The sequence below is a fragment of the Bos indicus genome, chromosome 15 (genome assembly GCF_029378745.1).
Source record: "Bos indicus isolate NIAB-ARS_2022 breed Sahiwal x Tharparkar chromosome 15, NIAB-ARS_B.indTharparkar_mat_pri_1.0, whole genome shotgun sequence".
In the NCBI taxonomy this organism is placed as follows: domain Eukaryota; kingdom Metazoa; phylum Chordata; class Mammalia; order Artiodactyla; family Bovidae; genus Bos; species Bos indicus.
Window position 1 is genome coordinate 30,403,540 of NC_091774.1, and position 26,203 is coordinate 30,429,742.

General features: G+C 51.6%; 1 long non-coding RNA gene across 1 annotated transcript in view; it reads left to right on the forward strand.

The window, feature by feature from the left end:
* LOC109569439 (uncharacterized) overlaps nucleotides 1-20,512 on the forward strand; it is a 101,942-nt gene extending 81,430 nt beyond the window's left edge. The window contains exons 4-7 of the long non-coding RNA XR_011570838.1: nucleotides 17,596-17,672; nucleotides 18,356-18,556; nucleotides 18,832-19,124; nucleotides 20,242-20,512. This is a non-coding gene — a long non-coding RNA (uncharacterized lncRNA). The remainder of the gene's footprint in view (nucleotides 1-17,595; nucleotides 17,673-18,355; nucleotides 18,557-18,831; nucleotides 19,125-20,241) is intronic.
* Nucleotides 20,513-26,203: the final 5,691 nt, after the last annotated feature.

Genomic DNA, 26,203 nt, shown 5'->3' on the forward strand with positions numbered 1-26,203 from the left:
CTATCCTGACCCTTCACACCTGACAGGGGTCACCTGTTTCCACCTTCTCTGTCCTCAGACATCACTTTACCTTGGGGGATGCAAGGGATAACTTCATCAGACAAGAGCAAATAAACTCCTATAAGACTGAACTGTGGTGTTGGAGAAGACTCTTGAGAGTCCCTTGAACTGCAAGGAGATCCAACCAGTCCATTCTAAAGGAGATCAGTCCTGGGTGTTCACTGGAAGGAATGATGCTAAAGCTGAAACTCCAGTACTTTGGCCACCTGATGCGAAGAGTTGACTCATTGGAAAAGACTGTGATGCTGGGAGGGATTGGGGGCAAGAGGAGAAGGGGGTGACAGAGGATGAGATGGCAGGAGGGCATCACCGACTCGATGGACGTTGAATTTGAGTGAACTCCGGGAGTTGGTGATGGACAGGGAGGCCTGGCGTGCTGCGATTCATGGGGTCACAAAGAGTCGGACATGACTGAGTGACTGAACTGAACTGAACTGAAGACATAAACACAGATGGTAGCAGGAAGCTCGATTTGTGACCCTCCTGCAGCTCTCTTCCTTTGGAGTGTTCTCTCTGGCAGCAGCCTAAGGTCATGAGGTCCTCCATGAGGACAAGGTCTCCACTGTCACATTCTGTTAGGTTCTTTTTTAATTATTCTAATTTATTTCTCAAATTGTTCAGAAACCAGACTATTCATCCCTTCGCCTCACCACCAGAGACACCTATTTATTGAGGCTTCCATCAAAGACATACTATTGGAATCAAGATACAAATGTGATGGAAAAACCCTGAAACCATCATCCAAATAGAGTTTAATCCATTAAATGATTATGTTTCTTGGCTGGTCCTTGATTGAAGCTTCCTTCCTGGGTTTGTCTTCTTCATAAATCACAGTAAGGATGGTGTGGGGCTGAGGAAGCCTGGCCTATCCTCAGTGCTCCTGGTGAGAATAGAGCAGAGCTCCTAGCAGTTCAGCTGTGGAGCCAGCTTCCCCAGGGAGTGAGAGAGGTCATGGTCTTTCTCTTTGGGCTTCCTGAAATCCTGTGATCACAGGAGAGGGCTGGCGTCGACCATGATTACTTCATTTCACATACCAACCTCTCCCATCCACCTCCCAACTGGCACTCTTGCCTGCTTCTCTCCAAGCTTTTGTGTCTTCAGTAAAACCTTTTAACTCTGCAGCCTCTTACAGCTGCAGTCTTCCACAGAAATAATTTCACTGTTACCTTTCAAAGCTTACATCATCTCTCCTCTGGACTAATGCAGTCATAATAAGAGGAAATGGCTTATAAAAGCATTTGCTATGTGTTAGGCATGGTCTGTGACAACCTAGAGGGGTGGGATGGGGTGGCGGGTGGGAGGGAGCCCAACTTGAGAAAATGAAAAAGACCTTTACAGAAGCAGAGACTCCCAAACCTCTCTTGACCCAATTCCCCTTCCAGCTACCTTCCCATCTCTCTCTCTTACTTTTTACAAAAAGAGTTCACAAAAGAATGATCTCTCCTCTACTCCTTGGGGGGGAAAGAAGAAAAGGAGGGCTTAGATAGTCACTGTCCTAAAAGAAGTTCTGTATAAAATAATTTTTAAAGTGTAGTGCTGTGCCATGCTCAGTCATGTCTATAGACCCCATGGTCTATAGCCCACCAGGCTCCTCTGTCCATGGGATTCTCCAGGCAAGAATACTGGAGTGGGTTGCCATGCCCTCCTCCAGGGGATCTTCCCGACCCAGGGGCTGAACCACATCTCTTTTGTCTCCTGCATTGCAGGCAATTCTTTACTGCTAAGCCACCGGGGAAACCCTAAAATGTAGTACCTATGCTTATAAAAAATTCTGAGCTGTGGCACTGCTCTCAGCTGGGTAGCCCAATCCAGAGCTTTAATAGATGTCCTGTATGAAATAATTTAAAAAGACATATTAAATGACTTTCAAAGTAAATGAATACAAAGTAAATGCCATTTTTAGTTTGGAGACGTCATTTTTGTTTTGCAAGTGGAAATAAAGCCAACATTGAATTTTAAAAGCAGATGGGCTTCCCTGGTGGTCCAGTGGTTAAGAATCTTCCTGCCAATGCAGGGGACTCGGGTTCGATCCTTAGTTTGGGAAGGTCCCACCTGCCGCGGAATAACTAAGCCCATCACCACAGCTACTGAGCCTGCGAGCGCAACTACTGAAGCCCGCACACCTAGAGCCTGTAGTCCTCAACGAAAGAAACCACAATAAGCTTGAGCACCACGACAAAGAGTAGCCCCCACTTGCCACAACTAGAGAAAGCCCAAGAGCAGCAGCCAAGACCCAGTGCAGCCAAAAATAGATAAATAGATAACCGGAGAAAAAACGAAAAAAACAACGTCATGATCTGGCCTGATTCAACTAGACATGTGCTCTGTGACAACCTAGAGGGGTGGGCTGGGGTGGGAGATGGAAGGGAGGTTTAAGAGGGAGGGGCACATGTATACCTGTAGCTGATTCATGCTGATGTATGGCAGAAACCAACGCAATATTGTAAAGCAATTTTCTTCCAGTAAAACGTTTTTTAAAAAATGAGTCATTTTCCTATCTCAAAAAGTAAAATAGTACAACTTATTGTATGCATAACTGAACTGGCACTGAAGTGAGAAAGTCCCGAACAGGCTGTGCTTCCTGGACGTGTTGTTCCCAAGGACGTAAGCTTGAGTATTGCCTTGTTCGCCAGGAGTGGTAGCTGGGAGGCAAGAGGAAACCCCCAACTGCGCTATGTCTGAATGAACATTACGGGAGGATTTTCCTGTGATTAAATGCTCCGACGGTCTGAGACAGAATTATCAGAAAGGCCCAGGTGAGGAGGACCTTTAGGGTAGCCTCTCCCAGGAGGTGATGTTTGTGCAGAAGCGTGAATGATGTATGGCAAGAGATCGAGGTCAGAAGGAGTTCGAGGTAGGAAGGAGGGGTAGGTGGGCTGCAGGGCTGAGGGCGGAGGAATCCCGGAGCAGGCTGGAGGCAGCGGTCCTGAGGCGGCGGCTGGGGCAGCCCAGCTCCCGGGCTAGGCATGCTCTTCTCCTGCGAAACCCAAACCCAGCATCTGCAACTGGCTGCTTCTCTTCGGGTTCATCGTCTGTCTGCTGCCTTCTCCTGACTCCGGCGTCTTCTGGCCTCTTCTAACTCCCCCTCAACCCTAGGAAGTGGTTCTGATCTCATCCCCGTTTTACTGGGGGAAGACGGAGATACAGCTTAGGGTGGCTGCCTGAGGTCACACAGAGGGTCGAATCCATACAGTCTGGCTCAGTGCTGTGCTTTTAACCAATGCCACCATAAACTGTCCCTCACTGGGGCGCTGGCTCACAGCTCCTGATCCCACCCCCAGCCTTGCCTGGGCTGGCCTTGTGGGCGGGTCTCCACCCCCCCACCTTTATGACCACTGCGGAGGCATCTCCATGTGCCCAGGCTTGGCGGGGGTGGTGCTGAGAGGAGCAGGATGGGGAGACTTAGTGAGTGCAGCCTTTCACCACCCTGGCCCTTCACCCCAGGGGAGCCCAAGGCATGGGATGCACAGCAAGGGTCCTGTCTGAGACTTCTTACACCTGTGCTGCGTTCTGATCACCACCATCATCACCACCACCGAGCACCGACTCTGTGCTGGGCCCTGGGCTAACGCTTTCATTTCCAGATGACCCTGTGCGCAGGATAGAATTTCCAGGTATGGCTTTTCTGATCTTAGGGTGACAAAGGGTATTTGTTACTTGGGTGTCCACACATTGGGGTTTGGGGTATGCAGAGATGTCACGGCTACTCCATTTCTTCTAAGGGATTCCTGCCCGCAGTAGTAGATATAATGGTCATCTGAGTTAAATTCACCCATTCCAGTCCATTTTAGTTCGTTGATTCCTAGAATGTCGACGTTCACTCTTGCCATCTCCTGTTTGACCACTTCCAATTTGCCTTGATTCATGGACCTAACATTCCAGGTTCCTATGCAATATTGCTCTTTATAGCATTGGAAAGATCTTCACGACCAAGATAATCTTGATGGTGTGATCACTCACCTAGAGCCAGACATCCTGGAATGTGAAGTCAAGTGGGCCTTAGAAAGCATCACTACAAACAAAGCTAGTGGAGGTGATGGAGTTCCAGTTGAGCTATTTCAAATCCTGAAAGATGATGCTGTGAAAGTGCTGCATTCAATATGCCAACAAATTTGGAAAACTCAGCAGTGGCCACAGGACTGGAAAAGTTTCTTTGGGATTTCATTCCAATCCCAAACAAAGGCAATGCCAAAGAATGCTCAAACTGGTCCACATCAGAAAAATCTTAATTGAAAAAAAAAAGCTGAAAAAAATAGAAGAAAAACCAAAACAAATCCCTTCCTCCTCCATCTAACAGATGGGGAAACTTATACTTACAGAAGTCAAGTAAGTTACCCAGGCATCCTCAGCTGGTCAGTGAAGACGCCAAGATTCGAAGGCCACCTCTGGACTCTGACTCTGGAGGTCGCACCGTCAAACCACAACTGCACCACATCTTTACAACTTCAGCTAAGGCAGGGGAGTTGCGGTGGTGGGGGGGAAGGGGAGTGGGAGTGGGGAAGTGGCGCTCATAACTGGGCATGCCAGGAAGTCTTCCCAGATTGAGGGACATCAAAGCTGATGTTACTCGCAGAGGAGCTGATTAAGCAGGTGAGATGTGTGGGAGGGATGTGAGGGAGTGGGGAGGGGAGGGCATTCCAAGCAAGGGGAACCGCTTGTGCAAAGACTGGGAGCACCTACGCTGTCTCCCACCTGGTCGGTGCCAGGTGAGAAGGTGGAAGGCCTACCCTGTAGGACCGCAAGCATCTCAAGAACAAGGGCTATTGTTTATTTGCCTGTGTACTCCCAGCATGCTGCCTGGTGTCAGGCATACGGTTGCTATTCTGTCGCTAAGTCATGTCTGACTCGGTGATCCCATGGACTGCAGCATGCCAGGCTTCCCTGTCCTTCACTGTCTCCCAGAGTTTGCTCAAACTCATGTCCACTGAGTCAGTGATGCTGCAAACAGTAGAGCTCACAAATAATTCTGGACCAGGGGACTTTAAGGGGAGGTGCTCAGTGACAGGGAAGAGGAATCAAGCTGGGAAAATTTGCCACACTTGTTCCTGGCAGCACCTTCCCTTGGGCCTTGGCAGACACAGCAGGAAGACAACCAAACCCTCCCCACAGGTTCTAGACTGGACACAGTATCCAAATATTCAGCCCCTGGCTCCTAACATCTCTGAGGCTGCAACATGCCTTTGAATGACTTGAGAAAGCATTCCTGCAGAAAGGGCACCCGCTACACCCATGTGATTCATCCTGGAGGGCCTCTCCCCTGACATCCACCTGGAGATTGCCCCGTGTGGAGTCTGGACCCCCACCTCCCATCCGTGCCTGGCCCTTCTCCCTCCCGACTCTCTGACACTTGCTGTGTTAAGTGACCCAGCCCCTCCCCAGGAAAACTGACTGGTCTCTACCTCTGTCTCTCTCTTACCCACAGCTGGGTCTGCAACAGCCTGCTCCCGGACTAGACAGCCCAGCCCACTCCACTTCCTAACTCAGGCTCCTAGACCCTGAACCTGAGGGCCTGTCATGATGCCAGAGGTCTTCAGTCCCCTGGGTCCCTCCCATCAGCCAGCTTTGCTCTATCCTGGCCCCTCCCTGCCTCTTCTGACTGGGGCAGTGGCTTGGGAAAACCCAGAGCATCCAGGATCTCCAGTGGGAACGGCCCCCATCCTGCCCGGGCTCAATAGCCCCGCCCTGCTCCCTCCCTCTCCCTCCAAGCCCTTCTGTACTAAGACTGTGTGACCTTGCAGCCATCCCGTCTGGCCTGCTATCAGCTCCTTCCACAAGAGGGTTTTTTTTTTTTTTTTTTTGATGTCATTAGAACTCTGTCTCCTCAATTCTCCCTTGTCTGCATTTTCCTTTCTAGTCTGCTTGGATGACATTATTTCTATCATCCTCTTGCTCACTGGGCAAGAGGAGAAGGGGATGACAGAGGAGATGGTTGGATGGCATCACGGACTCAATCGCCATGAGTCTGAGCAAACTCCAGGAGACAGTGAAGGACGGAGGAACCTGGCGTGCTGCAGTCCATGGGGTCGCAGAGAATCAGACATGACTGAGCGACTGCACAACAACTTTCTCACTGTAAATTCTCTTACCACTTTGCCCTTTTGCTGCTCCTGCTGGGCCAAACCCCAGCCCCAGATGGCTGTGGGGCAGAATCGCTCCAACAAAGGGTCCGGTGTTTCCCTGTGGTGCGTTTCCTTCCCCCTCTCCCGCTTGTGCTCAAAATCCCCTTCCATCCCTCACTCGCAAGGCTGTTTTCCATTTCCCCAGAGATGGAGGGAAGAGAGACCGCAGCGACCAAAGGAGGACCATGGGGTGGGCGGGGTTGAAGGGGAGGAAAGAGACTGCAGTGCTCACTGGTGCTCAGCAGTACTCCATCGTGAACCTCCCTCGCCCTCACAAGGCCTTGGCTGACCTGTAGACACCCTCTGCTGGCCCACTGAGGCAGGGAGCTTGGCTGCCCTACAGTGCTGGACTCAGGAGAACAGACCACGAAGATCAGGAGTCAGCGTTGGGCACGTAGAAGGCTAGGTCCCTGAAGACATCCAGGAGGAGATGAGAAGGCCAGTGGATAGACTGATCTGGAATCTGGGAGAATGATCTTGGTAAACGACTTAACTTGAGAACAAAGTCTAGGTTATGGGATCAAATGTGACCACTCAGGAAATATGTATGAAGGAGAAGAGAGGCCGGAAATGGAGCTTTGAGAAATACCACACCTACAGGATAGGGGTGCTGGTGGTAAAGAATCTGTCTGCTAATGAAGGAGACACAGGAGACGCACGAGTTGAGGGTTTGATCCCTGGGTCGGGAAGATCCCCTGGAGGAGGAAATGGCAACCACTCGAGTATTCTTGCCTGGGAAATTCCATGGACAGAGGAGCCTGGCAGTCTGCAGTCCATGGGGTTGCAAAGAGTTGCACACGACTGAGCACACTCACACTCACACACACACACACATACAGGATAGTCATTGGAAGAAGAGCTTTTCTGAGTTTTCCTGTCTGTAAAGTGGATATGATGATGCAAGTTGCTGTAAAGATATAATAAACACTTAATATGTCACTTAATATATAACACTTAATATATCAAGTGTCTGACTCGGTGTTGATGCTCCCTGATGGATCTTGAATGTGTAGCATGTTTTCACAGTGGTCTTCCTCCTGGGTCACGTTGGTTTGCTGACATCCCTTCAAGAGAAGTGACCAGAGGCCTGGACTTCATCGCTGCTGACTGCTGTCCTCCACTGGACATTATGTTCTATTAATGTGGCCCAAGCTTGCAGTTGTGTTTTCAGCACTGCGGTCTGCTGGAAAGTGTTGGCTCAGCCAAGACCTCTGTGCTTTTGTGAGGAATGCTCTGAATCCAAGAGCCTTCAAGGGAAGATGTGAAGGAAGGGACCGGGTCCTGTGGCAGGATCCAAGGGCAGTCCTCAGACCTAGTGGCTGTCATGTCCTTTACAGAAAGGGCAGAGAAGGTGGCCAGCCCCTCCTGGCTCTGCCCTTCTATGCTCTGGGCCTGCAAGGCAGGAGACCGGAAAGGTAGAATGAGGCTGGTGATGGGGAATGTGGAGGGAAGGGGCGGGTCTGAGGAGATGCTGGGATGAGGCGGGGTCTCCAGGCCAGGTGTGAATGCTCTAGGTTCCCTCATCCGTGTCTCTTACCCCTTCAGTGAGCCTGGGCCCACCTCTGCTGCTTCTGATGGAAGGAGTTTGCCTTTGTCTTTGGGGAGGCCAGGCTCCTGGCTGAAGGGCAGTGGCTGGAGCAACACCGCCCCCTCATGGTCTATTCTGCAAGTGCAGTCAGTGGACCCATCCCGGAATTGGGAGCTGCCTTCTGACACCCCACCCAACCTCTTCTGAGGCCCATAGGCTGCCTCCAGATCAGCTGATCAGCTGACTTTGTGGTCCTTGGCTGTCTTTGGCAGCTTTTCCTGTGTACCTAAGAGTGTCCCTTTGTTTCTGGCTTACGTGAGCCGTCGCTGCCTGCTGTATATCTGTCCTGCTCCCTTGGGCTGTCATCTCTGTGTCTGTGGTCAGCACCTCCCGTCTCTCTTCCCATCAGTCTCTGTGCCCCGGTCTGTGTTTCTGCATCTTCTCCTGTCTCTAACTTGCTCCCTGCCCCCCTCCACTGTCTGTATGTCCTGGAGCTGGGGTCATGGCTGCCCTCCCCCCAGAGCCAGACCGATTCTTGAGAAGACTGGGCTTTTTAGCTTTTTCCAGGATGAGTCAGGAACTCCTGGAGGGATGAGGATCAAGGTCCCACCCAGCAGTGGCCTCAGAGAGGATGCCGGAGGTCAGAGGAGTCTCCGGCTGGGCTGAAGACTGTGACAAGAGATTTTCCAAAATATGCTCATATTTTGGGCCAGTGGGAGGCTGGGTGCATTCCTGCGGATGTCTAAGAAGCAGAACAAGCAAGCTGCTGGCTGCCAGTGTGGAGCAGGGCTGCTCTAGCTGCCAGCTGTATGCAGAGCCTTCCATCTCTCCTCAGTCCTCACCACACTTTCTATGGCCTCAGGGCCTTTGCACAAACTTTTTCTTTGGAGCAGTCTTTCCCTCGAGGCATTAGAAAGCACTTCCTTCAGGAAGTCCTCCTGGATTCACAGTGTCTGAGATGAGGCCTTCGTCTGTGCTAAGGTACCATCCTCTACTTGGTTTAATGTAACCTGGATGCAGTTCTGTCTCCCTGACTTGTGTGTCGGTTCTGGGGAGGGGTGGGTAGGAGCTTTCATGTGCCTGCGCAGGGAAGCAGCAAGTGGCAGAGACAGGGCTGGGGGTGGGCAGGGATGATCCACACGGTACCTCCCTACTCCCCACAGCCCCTGCTTGTTCTGCCTGTTTCTATTCTGACCTTTCTTCCCCCAGGTTTCTCCGTATGTTGGTGCCGGAGGCCACAGAAGTTCCAGGAAAATCTGTCTGGCTTCTGGCCCAGGAGCAGGCTCCAGGCAGGCGGTGGGGAAGGGCTGCTCACCGTTAGGTGTCTGTTGAGTCCTCTGAGTTGGCACTATTGGGGGTGGGGGCCACCTGTGTGCAGCCCAGGACTAGGGTGGATGGGTGGAGGAGGGGGCGCCAGGGCACTTTGTAGACTGAGTGGCCATGTCTCGGTGTGGTTGTGTGGCATGAATGGGCATAGGGAGAGCTTACCTGGGGTTCTCACCTTGGTTATGGGTCCACCTGTAGCCTGGAGTTGTCCCTGGGACCATAGACCTCCATGGTACCTAGCGAGAGTGTCAGGGCCCAGCTATTCCCTGGAGAGCTTAAAAATCTATCCCAGGGAAGGGAAAAGGAAACACTCAGAGAGTTACCTCTTGTGCATGGAGGAAGCAGAGCCACCCTCCTTCCCCAGTTTGTTACATTAAAAAAAAAAAAAAAAGATTTATTTATTTTTCTCTGCGCTGGGTCTTTGTTGCTGCGTGGGCTTTCTCTAGTTGTGGAACAGGCTCTGGAGCACAGGCTCAATAGTTGTGGTGCACAGGCTTAGTCGCTCTGCAGCATGTGGGATCTTCCTGGACCAGGGATCGAACCTATGTCTCCTGCTTTGGCAGGCAGGTTCTTAACCATTGGACCACCAGGGAAGTCCCCTGTTTATTTCTGATGGTCTACCTGGACCTCTTGTGAGGGCTGAGGCCTGCCGTTGTCTGGCTCTGTGACCCTGAGTGATGGAACTGGGAGGCTCTGTTAAGAAGTATGGAGCAGTTACGAATGATGGGGGGCAGTGGGGGTTTCGGGGGATGTACTGTCTGGGAGCTCAGGTGCTGACAGTGAATCCATGGTGGAATCGAGCCCAGGACCCATTGGATCACAGATCTGAGGCCACTCAGATCAAGGGTCGGTTCCAGGCTGAGGCTGGAAGCCCAGGGCTGGGGTGGACAGGGCCGGCGGCTGCATCCGAGTCCCGGCTCAGGATCCTGGCTCACTCAGGAGTGATGGTAGGAGGAGGGGCGTGGGGTTTGGACCCGGGAGTTGACTTCAGTCCCAGCTGGTGATCCAGGCCCTGCCTCTGGCCTCTCTAGGCCTCAGGCTCCTCAGTTGAGGAATGAGGTGGCCAGTTCCTGCGGGGCACTCTGAGCGGACGTGCCAAAGCGCCTGCACACAGCAGCGCCGGGGCCCCTCCGGCCTCCCTCAATGGGCTCTCTGTCCCCCAGGTTGTCGTCCTGGCGCTTGCCGGCTGGATGCACAAGGACTGTAGGAGGGCGGCCCTGGGCTTCCACAGCCCGAGGAGACTGGAGACGGCTCGGTCCCCTCCCCCACATCTGTGAGTTCCAGCCCGGCTCACCTGGCCAGAGGTGCTGCATGCAGCCAGCACGTGCCGCTCACGTGCCGTGTGCTCTCCTCCACCTACGGCAGGCTGCCTGGGCGCCAGGACTTTTGACTCTGGGACAGCAGCTCCTCACCTTCCACAAAACTGGGCAGGGTGTCCCCTGCGGAGCCCATGGAGCAGGGTGTGGGCTGCCGTTTTCTGGAGCTGTGTCGACTGGGCAACATTGGGTGAGGTGTCTATTCTTGTGGGTGGGTGAGACCACATTCCCAGGTTCTGAAGGGCCAGGAGGGCTGGTGTCCAGGAAGCGCTTCTACTTCCCACCTTGGCCCTCAATGTCCCATCACTGACAGTTACCCTGCCGGGATGAGCACTGGCTTTACCTTAATTCTGGTCCTGAAGTCGTGTCGGACGCCATTGAGTGCATCCCTTCACTTTATAGATGAGGAAACCAATGGTAAAAATATCTGCCTGCAATGCAGGAGACCCGGGTTTGATCCCTGGCTCGGGAAGATCCCCCTGGAGAAGGGCATGGCAACTCACTCCAGTATTCTTGCCTGGGAAATCCCATGGACAGAGGAGCCTGGTCGACTATAGTCTATGGCTTCACAAAGAGTTGGAAACAACGGAGCGACTAACACACACACACACACACACACACACACACACACACACACACACACTCAAGGCCCAGAAGGAAAAGCACAGCCCACGGGGCCACGGTGGAGTGGGGGATGGGAGGACAGAGCAATTAATTCAACAAACGCCGTGAGGGCTTCCTGTGTGCCAGATGTGTACAGGGCGGGGTTCTGGGAAGAGGAAACCCTAGCCTCACCCTGGAAGGTACACAGCCTGCTCACGGGACCTGAGCTGTGGGGGAGGGAAGCCGGAGGAGGAGACTGGCTTGGACCCTGCCAGGGGGGGCATCTCTCTCAGGTCAGTGGGCCATAACACGTGGGGCAAGGGACTTAGTCTTTCCTGGTTCTTCTGGTTTGTGTTTAAAAATCTGCTACAAAGTGAAAATAGTAATATCAGCGTATGGAACCCGTCGGGTTGTTGGGAGTTCATTTATGAAGTGTTTAGAACAGAGCCTGTGTACACAGTTGAGTGCTATGTAAGTGCCTGGTATCATTGTGGCAGCTTCTCCCATGGCCTTTTGTACCTAGCCCCCGGGAAGTAGCTGGAGGGGAACAGTTGTGTGGTGTGGGGAGGCAGGGGGAGGCTGGGAGCTGGAGGTGGGATGGCTGGGCAGAGGGAAGGCTGGCCCAGACCCACTGTGCTCTGGCCAGGCCCGGTGTCTGCCTCCAGGGGCAAGCAGGGCATAGTTGACTGGACTGGGGGTTGCTGGCCTCACAGCACTCTCTGGCCCAGAGCGAGAACGGAGTCAGGGATGGGGTGGAGGGCTCGGCTGTTCTTTCCTTTCTATTTTGACTTATTTTTGATATTTTTATCTATTTGTTTGGCTGTTCTGGGTCTTAGTTCCAGCACCTGGGATCTTCAGTCTTTGTTGCGGCCTGAGGGAGCCTTAGTTGTGGCCCGTGGGTTCTAGTTCCCTGACCAGAAATTGAACCTGGAGACCCCTGCATTGGGAGTGTGGAGTCTTGGCCATTGGACCACCAGGGTAGTCCCAGATCTTTCCCTTTTAAATTACAAAAGCATCTAGGCCCCCCTCTAAAACCCTTTCAATCCCTGAAACCTTCCTCAACTCTTTTCCCAAAACCTACCCCTCAAGATTACACACCATTAACAATGTAAATTGCATCCTTTCTAGATCTTTTATATCTTTTAATAACCTATGTATACACTTATAAATACCGCTTTTGTTTTTAAAAAAAGGAAAGAAAATTACATAATATTACACTCATTGTTCTGCAACTGTTTCCCACCTAGCGATGTTGCCTCTTTGCTTCCTTCCCTGTCGAACACACAGGCCCCTCCAGCGTCTATTACTGCAGAGCTTTCATAGCACAGATGGACCAGAATTTATTTGACCATTTCCCCAGTAATGGACATCCGGGCTGTTTGCAGTCTTTTACTGTTACTAACAAAGCTGCTGCAGACATCCTGTACATAGATCTTGTGTCCACGTGCAAGTGTCTCTGAGGCTAGGTTTCCGAAGAGGGATGAGACCCAGGGTGTGAGAGACACGGATTGAAAATCATGAAGCCTGATGGGTGGGCGTCTTTAGGGTTTGATGGTGCAGACCTCCATGTGTGTACCTGGGTGTTCAGGGACCTGGAGAGCCACGTTATGTGGGGAGCACAGGGCCCCTGACTCAGGTCCCCACACTCTCAAGACTGCCGGGGCTCCCCCGTCTCCCCAACACCCATAGTGCTCCTCTGCTTCCCTCACCGGACCTCGGCACTGCCCTGCAATGTCCCGAATCCATCCATTTTCCCTCTCTCTTCATTTAACACCTTTGCTCTTCCTGGAGCCCACCTCCTCACTCTCAGCTGATGACCTCACCTCCTGTCTCACTGAGAAACTAGAAGCCGCAATGGGAGAATGTCCATGGTCACCTACCGCCACACCCATCCACCCACCTGCATGAGTGCCTGAGTCCTCTGCCTCTTTTCTGTGGCCAAAGCAGCCCTTCTACTCTGCACAACAAGATCTGTTTTTAAAAAAGCTATTATTGAGGAAAAAATCACAAAACAAAACCTTCACCCTTTTAAAGTGTGAATTCAATGCTTATATATATTTTTAGCATGTCCACAGAGTGGATATGAAACCATCACCACTACCTAATTCCAGAACATTTTCATCACCCCCAAATAAATCCCATGCCCAGTAGCAGTCACTGCCCACTCTACCCTGCCCTCCTCCAGCCCCCTGGTAACCACTAATCTATTTTATGGAAAAGTCTCGTGTCCATAAATTCACCAGTTATAGAGCCAGAAATAGACTGTTATAGACGGAAATATAGACTGTTATAGACGGAAATATAGACTGTTATAGAGCCAGAAACCATACAATCTCTGGCTTTGACGTCTGGCTTTCTTCACGGAGCATAAGGTTGTCAAGGTTCACCCACGTTAGGCCTGTGTCGGTACTTCACTCCTTTTTATGACCGGATAATATTCCACTGTATGGATGTGCCATGCTTTGTTTATTCACTCACTAGTTGATGGACATTTGGGTTTCCACTTTTTGGCTATTATGAGCAATGCTGCTATGAGCTTTTGTGTATTCATTTTAAGGCGGCCATATGTCTTTATTTCTCTTGGTACACCTAAGGGGGATTGTTGGGTCATATGGTAGCTCTGTGTTTAACTTAAAATTGTTGTTTATTGAGATATAATTGATATATATCATTATGTTAGTTTCAAGTATATGACATAGTGACTCAATACTTGTACATATTGGGAAATAATCACCACAACAAGTCTAGTTAACACCCATCACCAAGCACTGTTATGAAATTTCTTTTCTTATGATGAGAACTTTTATGATCAACTCTCTAAGCAAATTCCGAATATACAATACAGTTTTATTAACTAGAATCACCCACGTGTAACTTTTTTCAGGAATTGCCAAACTGTTTTCAAAGCAGCTGCATCACTTTATATTCCCACCAACCATGTACAAGAATTTTAATTTCTCCACATGTTATCAAATTGGATCTGTTCTGTTGCTCACTGCTTACAAAATCAATACTCACAGATGAAAAAAAATTGCCTTTAATCAGAATGCCAGCAATCTGGCGAGATGGTGGACTGAACACCCCCCCCCCCCCGCCCCCGCAAACTACCTTCAAGGATTCTGCTTGGCTGTAAAAGCTTTTAAAGGGAGACAGGGAAGTAATCTAGATAATCATCGATTTGGGGGTCAGAGTCGTCACCATTCTTCACTGTGTGCAGGCTTGTCAGCTCCTTGGGGTCTTTCTCTAGATGTTATTGTGTTCACACAATTTTGTCCCACAGTTCAGGAGATCACTGAAGGGGAAGCCAGGGGAGAGATCTTGTCATCTGTTACTTACTTATTCTTCATTTCTTCTTCTTTGATCTACAGAAAGAACCAATAAGTTAGGCAAGGCATAGAGTGACTAAAAGATCTGAAAAGTCTTCTTGGGTTGCAAATGAGTAGAGCATAGGGGTGCTTGGTTTAAAAGTTAGTTACAGGGGTGTCCCAGTGGTCCAGTGGTTAAGACTCAGTACTTCCAATGCAGAGGGCATGGGTTTGATCCCTGGTTGGGGAACTAAGATCCCACATGCGGTGTAGTGCAGCCAAAAATTCTTTTTTAAAGTTAGTTACAATATAGTTTTGCTAAATGACAAGACAAAGGGCTTCCTGCTGAGGGAAGTTTCCCACAAAGAGCTGCTTACACACATCCTCACTGATACACATTACTGTCTTTCGGGTCTTAGCCGAAAGGTGAAGTGTGTGAAGTGGTACCTCAGTGGGATGAACAACCAGATATCATCGCTTCTCACCTGTTGGAAAGTAGTGCTCCCATAATTCTTCCCTATGTCTCCTGCAACAGGCTTCTTTCTCTGTCCCTGGTCACCCCTGCTAGCGTCCATGCAGGTTCTTATTCTTTCCCACCTTAAAAAACTCCAGCTACCTTCCCAGCTCTCTCCTCCCTTTTCCAACAAAAGGCTGCAAGAGAATGGTCTTCACTTGTCCCCAGTTTCTCTCCCATCATTCTTTCTTGCACTCACTCCTTTGTCTCCATGCGTTTCCAGAACCATTCTTCTCTAGGTCATCAGTGCCCTCTGCCTTTCTGAATCCAGTAGATCCTTCTCAGCCCTTTCGGGGATTAGCCCACCCCTTCCTCTCTCTTGGCTTGGGTCCCAGGATTCTAGAGTTCAGGTTCCCTCTCCTCGTCGCCTTCTCTCCGTTTCCCTGCATCTTCCTGACCTCATTAGTCCAGGGCTCAGACCTTGGCCCCTCACTTTTCTTTCTATTCTCTTAGATCTCATCTAGTCTTGTGACTTTGATATCATGCAAGAGCTGATGACTCTGTTGTAGCTCCAGGCAGGAACTCTTCCTTGAGCTCAAGACACTTATCCAACTTCTCCCTGGATGTCTAATGGGCAATTCTGACTGGACAAGCTCCAAACAAAGCTCCCAGTTCCTCGCATCAAGCTGGCCAATCCCACATCTCAGTAAGGACAGTACCACTCTTTCTGTAGTTTAGGCCAAAACCTTGGGGTCAAAGGTGGCGCTTCTCTCTCTCCCACCAGCAAATCCTGCCACCCCTCCCACTGCCTCAACTACCCCCGGGCCACTTGCTGTTGGAGGTTGCAGTGGCTTCCTCATCAGTGTCTCTGTTTCCACCCTTGACTCCACACAGGGCCCAGTGAGGTCCTTTTAAAATCGAAACTGGGTCGTGCCATTCCTAAGCTCAACACTTGCAATGAAGCCCACTTCGTGAGGTCAACGCCATTGCAATGGCCTCCAAGCTCCTGCAGAATCTGGTCTCACCTCCTACCATTCTCTGCATACTCTACTTAATCCTCACTGGTCTTTTCTGTTCCCCAGACGCTGCAGGCTCAGTGTGGCCTCTGCACTTGTCTGGAATGTTCGTGCTCAGAAATCTACATGGCTCTTTCCTCATCTCCTTCCAGACTTTACTCAAAATGTTACTGCCTCAGAGGGGTCATGTCTGACCACTCTATCTAAAATCGTAATCTCCAGGGCACTGCCTACCTGCTTCTTAATTTGTTTTTCTCCTGATGCTCACCCTTCTAGCATGGTGTATATTTCCACTGACTCAGTGAACGTGAGTTTGAGTAAACTCCAGGAGATGGTGATGGACAGGGAAGCCTGGCGCACTGCAGTCCATGGTGTTGCAAAGAGTCGGACACGACTGAGCGACTGAAGAACAATAAATATTTATGTGTTGGCTTTGTTTACTGTTTCTACCACTAGAATGTAAGCACTGTAAGGGCAGGGAATTTCATCTGTTTTGTTCGCTACTATTCACTCAGCCCCTAAAACAATGCCTGTTGCACGATAGGTGCTGAATAAATATCTGTGAATGAATGAAAAAAATGCCAGTGATCTGGAAGTTATTCCTGAAGCACAAGAACAGCCCCTACAAGCCAGGCCAGATACTGCCAGCAGGTGGCACTGTGACCACAGAAATGGCAAGCTCCTGGCTTCCCAGCTACTTTTTTTTTTCCCTCCAGAAATTCACTCCCTTAGATGCCCCTGTTTCCTTGGTAAAATGAGTGTGACAATGAATGTGGCTCCCAGGTCTCTTCTGCCACTTTTCGTCCCCTGTCAAGATTCCTGTGAACCTGTGATTATTTCCGGTGTGATGAAGATCACCAGCCCTGGTCCAACCTCAGCTCCCCAGGTGGTGGTGAAGTGTCAGGATCTGGCAGCCAGGCTCTGGCAGCTGGGTGGATGTGGTTAGACCCTGGGGAATCATTCAGGGGGTCCTGGGAGAGGGGTGGGGTTTCTCCACCTGTCTCCTCTCTGCTTTTGGCCATGGGATATGTCCAGCAGTTCCAGAGCCTTGACACTTGGGCTCCGTCCAGCTCCCACCCTCTTCAGCAGCTGCAGGGGCAGGGGAAGGGGGTGGGGCAGGAGGAGGGAAAGGGTGGGGGGCCCGCGGTGAAGCGAAGTCCCCTCTGCTCTGCGTGCCTGCTGCGTCTCACCATCAGCATGTGGAGACACAAGCAAGGACCCTAGGCTGAGATCAGGGCCCATTCCTGGCTCTGCCACTTGCCAGTGGGACGACCTTGCCAAGAACTGAGCCTCAGTTTTACCATCTGTCCAATGGGAGAGATGTGCCCTGCCTCATGGTGGGGAAGATATGCCCTGCCTTGGTGCTTGGAAAACACCTGCCTGGTTCTGGGCTGACTTAGACAGGTGCCCTCAGTAAGGACTAGTTCCTGTCTTAAAGGCAGGAGTGTGAGGTCCAGGCACGGAGATCAGACCAGGACGAGGGCAGGTGGCCGGACCGTTGTTGTTCATTCACTTACTCTAACATCTGTGTGATGTGCCTCTGGTGAGCCTGTATAGAGCTTTGAGGCACTATGGGGATCAGAAGGATACAGGACTAAACCTAGGTGAAAAAAAATTTAAATAACAAATATGAGACAGGGCACAGGAGGTGTCAGCGGGCAGCTCATGATGAATTGCCCAGGGAACAGTTCCAGGGACAGTCCTGCTGTCTGCAGACACAGAGCAGACCAGGGTGACGACCCCAGCAAGAGGCACCCTGGTTCCACTGAGGCTGGTGGGTGGGGGGAGGAGCCACCGTCAGGTTGGGGAGCTCCTCCTGGGGGTGTCGTTAGGACACTTCAGATCCCAGAAGGAACGTTCTCCTGCAGGACCCTGGGGTGAGGACTGTAATGAAGGACACAAACAGGAAGACAAATACAACCGGAGGTCGTGAGCGCCATCCTTGGTAAAGCCACCGCCGCCACCTCAGAGAAGGTGTAAGCCCCTCTCTCCATGAACACGTTTTCCACCTTATGTTGAAGGGAAGAAGCTACGGGGATCTTGGGTTTAGCATTTCCAAGGGTGGTTACAGCTATAGCACCGTCCAATCCTTTCCCCAGCCTTAGACCTCACGGTCCTCCATCCCTGCCCACCTCTCTCGGAGCGATGCCAGCCTGGGCCCAACTTTCTCTGCCAAATCTTAGACCTCCTGCCTCTGACCTTTTCCCTCCCTTCCCCGAGGAAGAAATTGAGGCAGCAGGAAAGACCAAGGAGTCCCAGGTTCTCCCCCACAACCAACCTCAGAGACCCCACACCTGCCCTGGGAGCTGCCTTCTCTCATGGTCCCCCGTGGGTGTGGGGCAGAGAGGCCAGGCCGGTGCTGGACGGTCCGGTTGCTTCTGTCCCTCTCCCTGCCCATCTGGGCCTGGCACAGATGCTCTGCTCGTGTCCTTGCTAAAACCAGCTGCCTGCCTGGCACAGAGGACTTCTGCTGGCCCCCCTCCCCGGGACTGCGGGGCTCTTTACTCCTCTGCCCCCTCCCCCATGGCACAAGGCAGAGCGCTCACTTAGATTAATTAATCTGCTGCCCGGCCTGCTCCTCTGGCCCATCTTTTATTCATGGACAAGCGGCGTTCTCTGCTTTACCAGGACGCGAGCATCAATATTTCATCCTTGCTTCGCCTGCCAGCATCCCGCTCCCTCCTCCCTGCTTCTCACCGGCTCTAGGACCCGGAGAGCTGGGCCACGCTGGCCTGACCCAGGGCGTCATCACAGATGTCCACGCTGCCTTCAGCTTGCCCGCCGTGCCATCGTGGACTCCAGAGTCTGCGCAAGAAGCCGCCCTTCTGAGTAAGTGAGCTGGAGAGGCGGCGCCGGCAGAGGGGCCAGGCAGAGGGGCCAGGCCTGGAGGGAGCGTCTGGCTCAGGGCCCCATGGGGTCGAGGGAGACGTGTCCTGGGGTGTGTGTGGGGGAGGAGGGGCGCTGCAGCTGGCATGACAGTCTTGTCCCTGTGTGGCTGGGTGGCTGTCAGGATGGGGGATGAGGGCCGAGCCTGGCACAGATCCTGGCACCCAGCAAGTCCTGCTATTTCTACCTCATCTTTTCTTTCTTCATTTTCCTCCTAGACCAGGTGTCGTTGGCTTTTTCCCACCTCCCAGGCCTAGGCAGGTGGATAAAGGAAGCAGCGTGGGTGTTCAGGAGCACACATCCCTCCGGCCAGCCCCCAGCCCGTCTCATCTCGTCCACTTGAGGTCACAGAGGAATGCGCTGTGCTCTGCCAGGGGGTCCTGGCAGAGTGTGGAGCTGGGATGGAAGCAGTTACTCTCAGGAGGACTTTGGGCAGACTGTGGTCCTTTCTCAGGCTGGTGGCCAGCTCTTCATTTCTGTGTTGGGACTGGGGTTGAGGGTGCCTGCTGACGTGAGCCCCTGGGGGAATTGCTGTGTCTGGCACCAAACTCCCCCTCCCTCCTTGAGGGCCAGGTGGGGCGTCCCACTCCCCTCCTTTCCTCACCCCCCATACCTGATCCATCAGGAGTGCCTGCCCCCTAAGCCCCCCAGTACTGCTGAAATCCAGCCTCTTTGACTGTCAGCTGCCACCCTGCCCATGCCCCTCCACCTGGTCTCCACTCCCTCCCATGTCCCCTGCAGTCTGTGCTCAGCACAGCTGCTGTGAGCCCACCTGGCCGTACCTGGCTCACCTGTGCCAGCGGCCTGAGCACACAGGCCGGCAGGCTCCCCGGGGCCTCTGTGCCTTTTCTTTCCCAGGTGTCCTCCTGGCTCACTGTCACCTCCTTCAGGTCTCTGCCCAAGTGTCACTCAGCCCCACCCCTCAACAATGTACTTTGAATTTTCCCCCCAGCGTCTAACATGCTGGTTACTCAGTTATCCACGCTCACACAGTAAAAGCTCCCTGAGGGCAGGAAACACTAATGTTTCATTCACAGATTCATCTCAGAGTAGTGCTCCCTAGGAAGGGCTCAATAAATGTTGTGGAGTCTCAATGAATGAATGTGTGAGTGAATGAATGAGTGCATAAATGAACAAATGTGTCAGTGAATAAATGATTTAAGTGAATGGATGAATGAACAAGTAAGTGGGTAAACGAATGAGTGAATGAGTGAGTGAAGGAATGAATGAATTCCCCCCAAGAGTATTCCATGGCCCACTTAGGATGGCCCACAGACAATAATTTTTCTCTTAGACCTATGCACTGGGAAAACGTTAGCCTGTGTTGAGAAACTGATGTTCACTTATTCACTTATTCAGTGTATTTATGGAGAACCCACAGTGTGTCAGGCCTGTCCAAGGTGTTGTGGGAGTGGTAAGGGACAAATTGGGTGGGCATGTTTGTTTTCTAGTGCTGAGTATTCATCTTCAGGGTCCCTGCGGGGGTTGTCACTGTTTTCCTTTCTGCTTTGGCTGCCCCCAAGCCCAGAGCTAAGTTTGTGAATTTTCTGAGTACTAAAACTGCCCCTTTGATCTCTCTTTGTTATTCTACTTTTCTTCTCCCTGAATCTTGTTTCTGATCTTTTCAGATTCAGAAAAGGGACGTTCTTCCCAGGTCCGTGTGGTGTCTGGTGGGCCGGCTCAGGACACTAGGAGGTGGCTGGCTGGGGACCAGTGCTTCCTCCTGGTCCCTCTTCTGCACCTCTCTGGCTCTCTGTCTCTGGCATCTTCACCTCTAGCTCTGTGGCTCTGCTGCCTGCTTCCTTCAGTCCCTTCTGGACCTGCCTTCTCACTGGTATGGCTGAAGATGGGGCCCCGCTACTCTTTCGCTTTGATGAAATAAATCATTTGTACGTTAAATCTTATTTACGCATTCTTGTAAACTACTTCAGACTCTTTTGGCAGCAAGATGTACATAGATTACTGCTTAGGGATGAGTGCGCATATGTGTGTGTGTGGGGTGGGGTGGGGCTGGCTCTCCCTGGAGAGAAGGGGCCAAGAGGAGACAGGACTCCCCAGAGGGAGGAAGCTGAAGTGACAAACCTCCTGTGCCGGAGGAGGGTCCTGCCTGCCAGCCCTCCTGACAGGCCCTCTTTAAGAGTCAATCTGATCTGCTCAGCCACAGCCCGGTGATCACTTGGCCCTGGTGTATTTCATCACCTGCCTGCTGTCTCCTGATAAACTCCCCCTCCCAAGCCCCCGCTGGCCAGTCTTGGGCTTCACAGCCTCATTCCGGGATCAAATCATGGACCATTTGTCCTTGGCCCCCTCTTAGCATCACCGGGGCTGGCGTGACCTCTGCATCTGAAGTTTGGGGACAGGAGAAGGGATAGATGGGCTTGAGCAATTGGCACAGAGGGCCAGAGGTGGGGGACATTCAGGGGACGATGAGGAGGCTTTGGCTGGGTGGGGTGGGATGCTGGCCAATGGGTCACAGATGTGCCCGTGTCTCTCAGTCTTGAACCACAGCTTCTCTCCATCATCACTGCAGCTTTGAACAACTAAACTAGACTCTTGGGGGTTGGGCAGGGGTGTGACCAAGAGAGAAGGGGACTTTGGCCTGAAAACCAGAGGCAAAGGCACCCTCACTGTGGGCTCTTGTTTGGAGGGTCTCACCCTGACCCTTAGCCTCCTGCCCCTAACATACCCTGTGGTCTCAGAAGGGAAGCCTCAGTAGGGGTAGCAACTTCCTCGGTGCGATTGCTGAGGCTCTAAGAGGTCACTGCTAATAGTTACGTACCTCTAAACAAGTTAAGTAACTTCTCTGTGCCTCAGTGTTAGCATCTGCACACTGGGGATAAGGCTTCTCACAGAGTTGTTGTAAAGATTAAGATTACCTAAAAATTCAGCAGAATGTCTGCATACAGTAAGTACTCAGTAAGTGGTAGCCACTATTATTATCATTTGTGACACTCTAGAAGGTTCTTCCCACCCCTGTATCTCTTTCTTACATGCATAGCCTAAAATTCCTTCTCTGCTTATTTCTTTGAATGATAGTTCTTCCAAAGCTCCCAAAGCTCCAATGAAGAAACTCAAAATAGCACCAGACAAGACCGTGTGAAGGTTAAGAACAGGGACTTGAGGTCTAACGCTTCACCTCGTCTGCTGTGTGGCCTTGGGCAGCTCCCTGGCCTCTCTGAGCCTTGATTCTTTTTCTTTTGATGAGATAACAGATCTAGATGTGGGCTTCTCTTTTTTTCTTCCAATATTTATTTTTAAATATTTAGCTTCACCGGGTCTTAGTTGCTACATGCAGATTCTTTAGTTGTGGCTTGTGAACTCTTAGTTGCAGATGTGGGATCTATTAATAGTTCCTGACCAGGAATTGGGAGTGTGGAGTCTTAGCCTCTGGACCATCAGGGAAATCCCTCTAGGGTTCTTTTGAACACGAAACAAGACCAAGTGTTTAAGACACTCAGCGTGGTGTGCGGCGTGGCCTGCGTGGTTGAGCAACAGGAGGCTGTCACTTTGCAAGGTGCTGGTCACACATCACTGCATCAAGGCTGCCCTCAATTCTGAGCCGGCAGTGCAGGGTTCACCACGCCCCTGCTGGGGGAGAAGACTGAGGTCATGAGAGGGGAAGTGACTTTCCGAGCTGGGCTGGACCTTGGCTTCCCGGCTTGGATACTGGCCTTCAGAGCCTGGCTCAGGTGGCCATCACTCTTGAAGTGATGTGAGGAATCAGAGGCTTTGCTCCTGACCTGAGGCCAGGAGGGAGGGAAGGGGGCCGGCAGGGGCAGTGGTAGGTCTGAGTGTGAGGTTACAGATGGGGCTGGGGAGGGGACTTCAGGAGTCACAGCGAACCTTCCCCTTCACATCTTTGCCCCAACCCAGCCCACTCTCTGCTGCTGTGTGAGCGACCCCATGCACCCTCCTCCTGCAGCTCCCAGGGCTTTGCTCTGGGCTCAGGGGCAGTGGGTGGCTAGAATAGAGCCCTTCCGCAGGACTGGAAGTGGTGTGCCTGCCCTCTGCCCCCTGGGGCATGGTCTTCTCTGGTGCCTCCCAGGCTCAGGAGGCTAGAGACTGGCCCTGACCCAGGGAAAAGCTTTAGACATGATTTCATTTTTTATTGAGATTGTAAGTGGCGGGGGAAAAGACAAGTAAAAAAATAGCCCATCTGGGCTGAGCAGGGGAGAAAGCAATTTCCTTCTGAAATCTCCTTTTCTCTGATTCTCAAAATATTAGAAGAAAATTTAGAAATGTCTTGGTGCCTCTGGCTGGGGTGTGGGCCAGACCACCTAAGAGTCACTAGGGTGGGGTCCAGAGAGGTGGCTGGGGAGTGGTGAGGAGGAACCAAGGCCTTTTGAGTTCCAGTCCAAGCCTCAAGGCCAGGCAGGGGTGGGGGGGTGGGGGGTGGATGGAGGGTGGGGTGTGGGGGGATCGTGGGGCAGAGGGAGCGCTGAGGATGGAGGGTGACAGGGACTGGCAGGGGTCGGAGGTCCTGGTGGGCAGAAGGGAGGAGGAAGAAACAGCAGAGACTCCCAGGCTGCTGGGGCCGGGGGTCATCCAGCACCTAAAGGAAGTCCGTGCCTGGGGTCAGCGTCTCAGGAGATCTCATGGGGCAGAAGCACAGATCCATCCTGAAGGACAGGGCGTTCTAATCCCCTTCCTGGAAGGACCCACAGGTGCTGGGTAGTCAGGTGGTCCCTCGGAGGCCTTGTCAGGGACTGCAGGGCAAGTGTGGTAAAGGGCCAGCCTGAGCCTGTCCTCTCGGGCCATTCTCCACGTTCCCCAGATGCCCCCTCCTCAGCCTCTGCTTCTGTGAGTGGACGTGGTCCAGTAGGCATGGCATAGCTGTGAGGATTCCAGCTTGGGGGCAGAATGGGCCCTTGCGGGTGGGACAGAAATAGAGGCTGAGGCTCACTGTAGGGGCTTCCTCTGGTCTTGTCCTTTCCTATGATGTGGTGCTAACCCCATGTCCTAAAGCACCAACCCTCCAACTAACCCATCAGCCACCAGAATCTGCCAACTTGCCAATTAAGCCATCACCTCACTAACCAATCCAAGAACCACCAGCCAGCACATCACCTACTGTACCTGGTGCCATTACACCACCCTGACAACCCTCTAAGCAGCTACCAACCAACCCACCAACCAGAAAACCCACCAACCCGTCTGCCAACTAAGCTGCTCTTCCACCATTCTACCACCCCACTAACTAGCCTATCAACCAACTCACCAGTCAACCCATTACCTCACCGTCCAATCTGAAGATAGAAGCTACACAGTAATTGAACAGGAAAGGTTTGGTATAAAGAGTTACTGACTGGAATAGGGGCTGACTTACTAAGGGTTACCTACTGTCTTAATAGGAGACTGATTTGCTTACTCTAAAGAAACATGGGAATAGCAGCTGTGGGGAGTGGCCACTGCCTCTGGGGCTGAGGCAGAGGTTGAAGGAAGGAACCAACCCGGAAGAGCCTCCCCCACCTACACCACCTACACGCAACCAGGGCTGATGATGTCACCATTGGGCTAAGGGAGTCACGGCGAGCCCCTGGGATGGCAGAAGACTTGGCGAGGTGCCATGCTGGCAGGACTCCCTGGGAAGCTACCTTTGGGGTTGCTCAGGGAAGGTACGCTGTCGATGCCTCACTGCAGGGGCCTGGAAGGGAAGCCCCTTCTTCCTGCAGTGTCTCTGCTCTTGCTACTAACAAAGCTTAACAGAGCACTTCCCTGGTGGTCCAGGGGTTGCGAATCTGCTTGCCAGTGCAGGGTACATGGGATCGATCCCCGATCTGGGAAGATCCCACATGCTGCGGAGCAACGAAGCCCATGCACCACAACTACTGAGCCCGCGCTCTAGAGTCTGTGCTCCACAGCAAGGGAAGCCGCTGCAGTGAGAAGGCCCCTGCTCGCCACAGCTAGGAATGAAGACCCAGTGCTGTCAAAAATAAGTACATAAAATTTTAAAATATTAAAAAAAAACATTAATGGAGAGCCAGCTGGTAAAGGAGAAACATTCACAGAGTCCAGCCATGACTCTTCAGGTGTTGAAGAATCATCTGAAGCTAAGAGGCAGTAAGATAATAATCGACATGCCCATTCTCCCACCTTCCCCTAACGCAGCAAATCAGTTCATTGGCCAATCAACCAATCAACGAACAAGACTACTTTTCCAGCAACCCATCCCACACCCCATTAATTGGCCATCCTCTAACCTCTGTACCAACCTACCAAACTACCTACCAGCCAGCCCCAGCAACCTAGTTTTCTCTCTTTTTCTCATTGGTGTGTATCTGTTAATTTCATACTCCTAATTTATCTCTCTCTGCCTTTCTCCTTTGGTAACTGTAAGACTGTTCATGGGGTTCTCCAGGCAAGACTGCTGAAGTGGTTTGCCATTCCCTTCTCCAGTGGACCACGTTTTGTCAGAACTCTCCACCATGACCCGCCCGTCTTGGGTGGCCCTACATGGCATAGCTCATGGTTTCACTGAGTTAGACAAGGCTGTGGTCCATGTGATCAGTTTGGTTAGTTTTCTATGATTGTGGTTTTCATTCTGTCTACCTTCTGGCGAATAAGGATAAGAGGCTTATGGAAGCTTTCCAATAGTCATGTATGGATGTGAGAATTGGACTATAAAGAAAGCTGAGTGCCGAAAAATTGATGCTTTTGAACTGTGATATTGGGAGAAGACTCTTGAAAGTCCCTTGGACTGCAAAGAAATCAAAGCAGTCAATCCTAAAGGAAATCAGTCCTGAATATTCATTGGAAGGACTGATGCTGAAGCTGAAACTCCAATACTTTGGCCACCTGATGCCCAGAACTGACTCATTGGAAAAGACCCTGATGCTGGGAAAGATTGAAGGCAGGAGGAGGAGGAGAAGGGGATGACAGAGGATAGTTGGATGGCATCACCTACTCAATGGACATGAGCTTGAGGAAGCTCTGGAAGTTGGTGATGGACAGAGAAGCCTGGTATGCTGCAGTCCATGGGGTTGCAAAGAGTCGGACATGACTGAGCGACTGAACTGAACTGAACTGAACCTTAAGACTGGTATTTATGTCTTTGAGTCTGTTTTATTGATGTTACTCTGTTCCAGGCACTGTGCTCAGATCTGTGTGGACAGTTTCCACCCTAAAGGAGAAGTACTTTGGAGTAATTTATCTAGATAGGGGAAACATATGACCAGCTAAGAGTTAACAGGGACCCATCACACAGGTGACATCATTAAATGAACAAACTCTGAAGTTAGTGGCGAGAGAAATGGTGTGGGACAGCTTTGTGGAGGAGGGGAAGTGATTTGTGTTTTGAAGACTGAACAGAATGGAGGTTTGGATTGGAAAAAGGGATTTAGAGGAGGGCAGGTAAGGACGAGCATCTCCCATATCTCTGGATGGAGGACTCAGGCACATGAAGACTTCAGCATGAAGGGTTCTCCGTGCTCAGCAGGCCCTTCACCCACAGCTGTACTGGATCTGCCTGTGATGGGGAAGCACCATCATGACCCTGGGAAGGGTGCTGATCATACATACCATCAGCTTATCCCACAGGCAGTGGACAGGCTTTCTATCTAACATGGCTCTTCCATTTTCATCAAGGACAAA